An 8,333-nucleotide genomic window follows, 5' to 3' on the forward strand; every position below is an offset into this window, starting at 1 on the left:
TCGCGTATTTGACTGATATGAGTAGCGACCGTTTCCACCAGCTGAACCATGGGTATTATTACTATTATTATAATTTGAGCTAAAACAATCGGCCTGTTGTAGCCTTGCTAATGCATCAGAAAAATTATTTATGCCCACTAAAAGGGACGAAATATGAGGTGGAAAATGCCTGGCTATAATGCAAATCAGTGAAATTTCGGAAACAGCCGGTTGTAAGTATTTTGCCATTGCTATATACTTAGTAAAATGCTCGGAATATGAACCACCCTCATAACGCGCAGCTTTTATTTGAAAGGTCACGTCCAACTGTCTTGTCTAAAAAAAAAATTAACAAAAGCTGTCTTAAAACTATAAAAATCAACAAATGTTGTAAGAAAAGACTCAGCCCAAGACTTTATCTTTCCTATAAATTTCTTAACTAGTAAAAAACTAATTTGGTTAAATAGTACCTGATACGCTCTACATACAAATTCAATTTGGTTTACAAAATCAATAGGATGAATGCTACCATTATTATCGAAATTTCCTACACTACTAAAAATATCTGAATTTAATATGTTATGGATATTTTGTAACGGTGGTTGGTGAATAAAATTACATTGATTAGTAGCTGGACCCATCGTTGATAAAAACGGTTGGCTGTTAAATCCCTGATAATAGTTTGGAGAGGGGTTACCTGTGGCAGACGCTATTATCGGTGTTCCTGGGGATTCCGGGTATGGCGGCAACTCTCTTACTGCGGCTGTTGCTCGTAGAGGTGTTTATTTGGCCTGCTCCTGTAGATGCGTTGTCTTCTAGACTCGCCCCCGAAGCGACTGTCGGTAATGGTCCTGTCGTATTCCTCTCTTCGATTAAAAAGCTCCTAGATCCATCCATGTTTGATGGTCTTCGAGATCTTAAGTTCCTCGGTGAATAAACTACTGGAGGTCGTGGAATATCCATAGATGTGGATTCTTTGTCCCAGTTGGGCAGCCAAGTTGTAATGGGATTTTTAGTCCCGGGGGTTCGTAGGTCAAAGAAACCACTAATGTCGGGAAATCTCAGTTTATTAACCTCAGTTACGGGCTTAGTTTAACACCTTTTAATAATAAAAAAGATAATATAAATTGCTAACCACGAACAGGACTGTTGTAACCTTACCTTTTAATAATAAACGCACTGACCCAGATTAAAACCTTTTAACGGAATGACGGAGTCAAAGGCGCCACACTTCTTTATTAAATAGTGACAAACGAAGGAATAATCATAAGACTACTCCGAGCAGAAATGTAGGCTTTAAAGAATGTCATACATTTCCACAAATAAAGAAAATATTTAAGACGCCCGATATTCTAATAGAACAAACTATAGCAAAGATTGAGGTCATTCGGCGTTCCGCTACAACATCCATAATTATCCTATAAGGAACAACGCCAATCTTGTACTTGATTTCTACTGACTTGAGAGATCCAGAAGCGGCTCCAGACATGTAAAGTTCTATAACTGTGTACCAGCCAGAGTAAAGGTTTTAAATTTGAACCAATATAAAAAGAAAATTAAATGTTTTCTTTAATTTGTCTTAGTTCTAATAATCAAATTTTAATTTGTCTTAGTTCTTTTAATGTTTTTTGAAAGTGTATTTTAATTGAATTTTACCTCTAATGATAGCCAATTTGAATTCTAAACTTTTGATATTTCTATTTTATATTTTTTATATGTATATGTACAAACTATGTAGCAACTTTTTTTACTTTAATATTTAATCCCTAATCTATAAGTTTCATTCCATGTTTTATTTGACTTGTAAAAGTACTTTGTTTGTATATTACTACTAATAAACTATCTAATCTATTGTACATAGTCTTTATTCTTAAGTAAGCTTTGTTTTTTTGTATAATGTAGCGTTTTATTTTTCTATTTCTTATGTTCACTAACGCTCCATTGATTATCATTAATTCCAATAATTATATTAATAATTTCAGTCAACTTCTTTTACCGATATTTCTTTAAATTCACACTGTCAATGACACATTACTACTGTAACGCATCACTCTCATGGGTTTAATTATTCATGCTTTCTGTTGACGGTCCGTCACTCTTCTGGTTGGTCTTAATTAATGTTTTCTCTGATTGGATTGACATTGACAGTTCAGGCGAGAGGTGGGGTCATTACTTATTTAGTTGGTACTGCATCCAGCATACGTTAAAATGCAAATATGCCTAGCCAATGAGAGCGCTTCGGCATCCGCGAGGGCGTGGTATGCGAACCGCCAAATTCAAAATAGGAAATTTTCAATGTATGTAGAGTTTTTCTATTCATATTTATATTTAATTAGGTTTTTATGATGCGTATATATTTTAGATGAAGAAAAGTGCAATATGCATTAAAAACATTTAATAAGAAGATGTTTTAGCTATTATTAGTAAATGGATTATTGATTTTTTTAAATATTTACAGCGTGTGATCAATTATTATTTTTAAAATATTTTATAAATACTTGCCAAATTTGGTTTTTATAGCAAATTATCTCTTTTAATGACGAAATTTGTTAATCATTTGGTATAGCGGTACGTGTAAGCGCAATGTATGAATTATTTAATTATTATTGTTAGTTAAATATTAAAAATGGGGTGATACGAAATTGAATTGGTGTGTAGAGCTGATAAATTAATTGGTTAATAGGTGGATGAGTGGATAAATAAAAAAGTTAGAAAATTAAAATAAATGGCAAATAAATGTTTTAACAATATATGGTGAACATTTTAAAGTTCGCATTTTTACATACCTCTGTGTCATAATTCTAATATGCAACTTAGTAATATAATAATTGTCAATAGTTATTTGAAAGTATAATATTATTTTAAATTGTCCACTACCACTATACATATTCTATACATTATACTTTAGTGGTTGATATAAAGTATATATATGGTTGGAAAAGCTGGATAAAGGGTAAATATGACTAAAAAGTCGAAGTATAACAGAAAAAAAAAACACGTGGAAATTATATTTTAACTTTGTTTATTTCAAATAATAAAAAATCTATAAATTTATTTGTTATTTAAATATAATAATTTATGGTATTTTTAATCTCAACAATCTCAAAAATTTTATGCAAAGAGGCTAAATGTATTAATCTGTTATATATATAGTATGTAGTATGTAGACTCACACTTTTTTAGCTTATTTGTCATCTCTGCTGGTCATGCATATACAGCCCAAACCATTCAAACTTCCATACAATAGTAACATGGAAAAAAATTACTGCTCTGTATACATTTTAATTAATAAATATATACTCACAGAGGATCTTCCCCTTAGTTCCATGTCAATTTCAAGTTAATCCAATTAGCTTTTCTGCACCCTAAAAAATATTAAAAACATAGCAAACAAAATGTAATAGAAAATGATTAGTTGAATATTAACATACAAAATAAGCTAACATTTTAGTCTTAAAATAAAAGATATAAAAATAGTTATACAGAAAACAACACCTATGATGTCTTAAAATTTGTTTTTTCAATTTGAAACCTACACCAAAACTTTACAAAAAATATACTTAGTTATATTATACTGATTATGACACAAAATACCATATAAAATAGAGTGGAAACTTGCTCCTTAAATATGAAGTTTTAAACCGCCAGCCATGACCCAGCAGTGGTGAGGATTTCGCCCTGAAGCCTAAAAGCAGGTAATTTCAGCAAAAAAAATCTCTTTCAAAGTGGTGTAAAACGGGGTAGTCTCTACGGTTAAGACAACGTAACAATGCAACGTTCGTTGCAATTTCTAATTGGGCCAAAAAATTGCTAATTGAACAGGTTTTACATCTTTAATTTTTGACTCGAACAAATGCAAACTATATCAGCAACTTATTAATTGGCGGACATGGTACATTTATAGGATTTCTATATTAATCATTGTTGATTTTTACAGTATATATTTATTTTATGTAGACTTTATATCAGTTATATAAATACTAGTTCTTATATAAATTTATTTTTATAGTGATTTTTGAGATATATTGACGTATATTTTGTTTTTCTGCATTAGTGTAACAATTATATTTTTTATTATTTGCTATTACTGTATGTTTATTTTTTCTTTGTTTATTATTTATTTTGAAATTTCGGTCCTACTTTATATATTATTATTTTATTTTATATTATTAAATTACATTTTACTTCATACTTTTTCTATGTTTAACTCGAAAAGAAAAAATTTAAATATTGATACAATACATATTACAGATATATAATTACACATTTAAATAGAATTTTGGGTTTTTCATACTCTTTGTTCTATTTAGAAGCTTAGACAAGTTTACTATTTTCACAAACTTTTTTATTATTGAACTAATTATTTATTTATTGCAATTTTTGTTACACAAACCGTTGATTGAATATTTGGGAAGATATGCAATCCTGTGTTAAAAAATGTACCCGGTCGCATTTTTACCGACCCTATACATATTTAGCACGCTCAGTTTTCCGAAGATATGCGATGAATGTTTTTACCGATCCTAGCTGATTTCAGCAGTTCGCGTTGAATATGTATAGGGTTAGTAACCAAATCTCTCGCGCATTCGATAATCTGCATATACTTTTTTGCAGATGATTTTTGCTTAATTTTATTTGATTTTTCTTTCACATAAACATTTTTATTTTGGCATTTAAAAAAACCCTTTCTATAGCCTGTCGCTATTTTAAAGAAATATTAATAAAAAGCACTAAAAAAGAAATGCTAGAAAAATAATATAATAAAAAGAAACTAAGTGCGTATTTATTTTATTTAAAGGGTTGCTACACAACACAATGATTTATTAGCAAACTCTAAACATTCTTGTAACACAAAATATACAATAAAAACATATTATTAGGATACATAACTAACAAAGAATATAATATTAATGACCCTTTGCATTGGATACGTTAGCACTGTTTTCTTTTTGATTTTTTTGCAATTCTTCCATTGCGATTTAATTTCAAATTTGAAGGGCGACCGGCTTGAATACTTCGAGCACCTTTTGAAAGTAATGATCGCTTTCTTCGGGAAATGGACGTTGGCTGAACTGGAATTGTTTTCCTTGATCCCACTTTTGACACAATATTTGACAAAAAGGACCCCAATTGTATAGTGGACTTTACACCTTCCAGTTTTCTGTTGACTTTCTTCAAAAGGGACAGCAAGGAATAATCGTTTTGTTTTGTTAAGTGAATTAAAAAAGTTAAGTTTGTTGCAAAGCGACTTACTTCCTCTTCGTATGCTGTTTCTTGATTAAAACTTTCTTCATGTAGGTCTGATAGATCATGGTGTACATATTCATTATTCGAAGTATTTTTATTACCAGAGAAAGATGCATTAATATCGTATGCATCCACTGACTGTTGCATAGGAAAGAAAAAATTAGCATTATTTTCAGCGGAGTCGCCCAATGCCAACAAAATTTTATCACTGGTATTTAGTTGAGGACAGATAGAAATATTTTTATAAATCTCTTGGACGGCACATAAGTGCTTGAATGAATTTTCCCCCTTGACCTGCAAAACATTCGCACATTTGTAAATCTGACATCACTTTATACGTCGCCTTTTGTTCATCTTGAGAAGAACATACTTTAAAATTATTCTCTCCAGTTTGAACTACTTTCAAGGTACTAGCTTTTTTAACAAATTTTCCATATGCAATATTATTTTTGGTTTCTCTTCCATTAGCAAAATTAAGTTATCTTCTCATGTGATAGTTCTCCAATATAGTAGAAACAAAATCCACTAAAGCATATATGTTAAAAGCTTTACATCTCTCTAACACTATATCTTAATATTCTTATCGATGCTTCAACAGTATTATTAGTATTATGCCCCCTCGTAGTTAAAGTAGCCCTACTACATAAACACCATTCTTTTTTTCTTTTCCATAGCTGCTCTACGTAGGTCATGAAATTATTATATTTTTTTGTAACAGCGTCATTTAGAAGAGCATTTATGGCTAAATCACATTTAGTGCTGTGGAAGAATACAGAACTTTTTAAAATAGTTTCATGAGGTGTTGCCGATCATTTTTTTCTATTTTATGATAGCTGGTCCATAGCTATCTCTATACTGCTTGGGTAATATGAAATATGCATAGAAGTTATTTACTTTCCGGAAATATTTTTCGTAATGCATTTCTTTCTGCTGCGCTGTCATCGGTCATAAATATTTGGGGATAATTTTTTCCGTTGAATCCTGCAGAACCAAGAAGCGTTTTTAAATTTCCCAGAGCTTTAGTAAAATCTTCTTCTGTTTGCTTTCTATGCATTACACAACCTAGTGGAATCCCTCCAATTTTTGAAGAGCCAAACAGAAATGTTACAACAATGTTGGCTTGATCACATGACCCGCTCGAATCGACAAATACTAACTCCTCTGAGAACGCCATGGAATGGGCCCTCCTCATGATGGGTGTGATAATAGCAATATTTAAATTTTCTTCATATACTAATAACTCAACTCCTATTTTCAAAAATGATCCTTTTTTTTCTTTCAAAATTTTAGGTGCATTGACTGGATCTCGACTGCCGAACTATTAGTTCTAAAACAAAGAAGAAAATCTTAACGATTACTATTTTCTTAAAAATACATTTGTAAAAGAATGTAATTAAAAATGCATAAGTTTTGTCGATATTTTGAGATCCTTGTAAAATTATTTATAACATGTAAATTATTTGTAACTTTTAATTAATTTTACGAAAAAAAAACACTGCGAATTGAATCAATACTTTCATACCGAAACATTAATTTACTCAGTTTCTTCAGTTCTGTTTTTTGTTTTGTACTGTTACAGGGTCGTTTCTTATAATTCGTCACCCCCTTATCTGCTAGATAGAAAAAAAACTTTAAAAGCAAAAGTTTCAGAGCTAGCAGTAAAGTTTTTATTTAAATTATTTTTGACTATACAATTTTTTTTAATGAAATACCCTATATATTATTTTATTTTTGAAAATTATGGACACTAAGTAAGTATTTTTTGATAAAAGTACCATAGGCCTTCTAATCTTTAATTGTTTTTGAGTTATTGACGGATTCGGGTTTTCCACATATCTCCTTACCCACATGCCTGCCATAGTTGTGACTGCCATAAATTCATAGGCCTCAATTCTGCCAACTAAACCAGCAAATGCCATAAGAAAGCGCGTGGTGTCATTGATGACGTGCGACCAAAGTTTTATTGATTTCTTCATACCTATTAAATATACGACAGTCCTTAGACCATTTTCTGAATGTTACTTACCTCCAATTATTGAATAATGTATATATCTGTCTTTTTCTTGGATTGACTTGAGCATTTGTCAAAATTTTAATGCTTCGGCAACATCAATCACGTGGCTATGTTTAAAATGTATCTAAAAACAAAATATTTCCTTATTAATATTACCACAAAAATGAAACACGCTAAACCGTGAAACCGAATTACGTTATTTCATAAAAAGGATAAAAAACATGAAAAATGAAATCTAAAATAAAACTTATTTCAATTGATTATTAAATGCCCTGTGCGTTTGTGCTAAATTATTATTTATGCAAACCATACTTTGTGATCTAACCCCTAACTTTTATCATTTCAATATTAGCAATGATATAAATAATTGAGATTTAATGATACTTACCTTTATGAGAACATTAAGATTTTCTTTCAGAAAAGGGTAATTTTTTATTATTTTCTTGTTGACTTTCTTTATTAGCACCTTAACAAATGCCTTACAGTTTAGATTCCTTTGTCGGTTTTTTACACTTTATCACCTTTATTTTTGCAGTTTTGTTGGCACTTATATGTTTTTCTAAAGAGGTGCCTTTTATTATCGGGAAATGATCTAAATACAATCCAGTTTGTCTTGGTGACCATAGAAAAGTTTGATATCCATTTCTTGACTTGATTTGAGTAGTCTTCTGAATCGAATTTTGTGTGGATATCGACTGTAAAACATTCACTGGATTTAAAATCCTTTGTTTCTATTTTGCAACTTGTATCAAATGCAAAAAACGTATTAATTTCATTCATTTTGAACCCACCGACTCGCTATGCGGTCCGCAAAAAAATCTATACTGATCAATATTTAGCATCGCGTTCTAATTCCGCTTACGATCGGTACGCCGCGCGCCTCTATATATATATCGAGGACACTCGGGCATCTTCGGCACGTTCACGCGGTCGGTAAAAATGCTACCCGGTCGACTATCGGATCGGCCGTTCCGGCAAAGTTCGTTTTGGTGCTGCCGAAGCGGCAAATCGAGGAACGATTTATTTAAGCTGCGTGGACTTGGCTTTTGGCTTCTTTGAGTCAGGTTTTCAACGACTGGAATCTCCGGTTAGG

At 31.1% G+C, this 8,333-nt stretch overlaps 1 long non-coding RNA gene across 1 annotated transcript; it reads right to left on the reverse strand.

Annotated features, from left to right (window-relative positions):
* Positions 1–4,775: 4,775 nt before the first annotated feature.
* Positions 4,776–8,053, reverse strand: LOC126748774 (uncharacterized). Its single transcript, XR_007664811.1, has 3 exons — positions 7,629–8,053; positions 7,071–7,364; positions 4,776–6,553 (listed from the first exon to the last, which is right to left on the reverse strand). It is a non-coding gene; the product is annotated as an uncharacterized LOC126748774 (long non-coding RNA).
* Between the last annotated feature and the right edge of the window lie 280 nt (positions 8,054–8,333).

Source organism: Anthonomus grandis, chromosome 22 (assembly GCF_022605725.1).
Source record: "Anthonomus grandis grandis chromosome 22, icAntGran1.3, whole genome shotgun sequence".
Classification (NCBI taxonomy): Eukaryota; Metazoa; Arthropoda; class Insecta; order Coleoptera; family Curculionidae; genus Anthonomus; species Anthonomus grandis.